Here is a 1354-nt window from a genome sequence, read left to right on the forward strand (position 1 = left end):
GTGTAAAACCTCCTGGTGGATGTGTTGTTGTATTTTATGATTTGTGTAAAACCTCCTGGTGGATGTGTTGTTGTATTTTATGATTTGTGTAAAGCCTCCTCATGGATGTGTTGTTGTATTTTATGATTTGTGTAAAGCCTCCTGGTGGATGTGTTGTTGTATTTTATGATTTGTGTAAAGCCTCCTGGTGGATGTGTTGTTGTATTTTATGATTTGTGTAAAGCCTCCTGGTGGATGTGTTGTTGTATTTTATGATTTGTGTAAAGCCTCATGGATGTGTTGTTGTATTTTATGATTTGTGTAAAACCTCATGGATGTGTTGTTGTATTTTATGATTTGTGTAAAACCTCCTGGATGTGTTGTTGTATTTTATGATTTGTGTAACGCCTCCTGGTTGTGTTGTTGTATTGACAGTGTCAGCCCACCTGTCCTCCCAGCCTCTGGTTGTTAGTGATGGAGGTGAACATCCTCCTCAGGGCTCAGAACAGGAGCTTTAACGTAATAAAACCATCAGATGAGCAGAGCTATGTGGGGGCGGAGCCTGAGTCCTGAGGTGGGCTCAGAGACCACCTCCACAGGTCTGATTGAAATCTGAACCTCTGGCAGTGAAGACACTGTTCATTTCTCATGAATAAATCCTGCAGACTTTTAAGGCTTCCTACATGAGTCAGCATTTAAAGCCACAGGAACAGGAAGAGGTTTCAAAATAAGACTCTGGTTCTGTCTCCAAACGTCTGAGCTGCTGGTCCACAAAATGTTTCTGACCAGTGAGCAGTTCAATATTCAGTCATCAGCAGCCTGTTCATCTCTTCACTTCCTGTTCACAGAGAAACCACTTCCTGTTCACAGAGAAACCACTTCCTGTTCACAGAGAAACTACTTCCTGTTCACAGAGAAACTACTTCCTGTTCACAGAGAAACTACTTCCTGTTCACAGAGAAACTACTTCCTGTTCACAGAGAAACTACTTCCTGTTCACAGAGAAACCACTTCCTGTTCACAGAGAAACTACTTCCTGTTCACAGAGAAACTACTTCCTGTTCACAGAGAAACTACTTCCTGTTCACAGAGAAACCACTTCCTGTTCACAGAGAAACTACTTCCTGTTCACAGAGAAACTACTTCCTGTTCACAGAGAAACTACTTCCTGTTCACAGAGAAACCACTTCCTGTTCACAGAGAAACTACTTCCTGTTCACAGAGAAACTACTTCCTGTTCACAGAGAAACTACTTCCTGTTCACAGAGAAACCACTTCCTGTTCACAGAGAAACTACTTCCTGTTCACAGAGAAACTACTTCCTGTTCACAGAGAAACTACTTCCTGTTCACAGAGAAACCACTTCCTGTTCACA

Source organism: Austrofundulus limnaeus, unplaced genomic scaffold (genome assembly GCF_001266775.1).
Source record: "Austrofundulus limnaeus strain Quisiro unplaced genomic scaffold, Austrofundulus_limnaeus-1.0 Scaffold3552, whole genome shotgun sequence".
Taxonomy (NCBI): domain Eukaryota; kingdom Metazoa; phylum Chordata; class Actinopteri; order Cyprinodontiformes; family Rivulidae; genus Austrofundulus; species Austrofundulus limnaeus.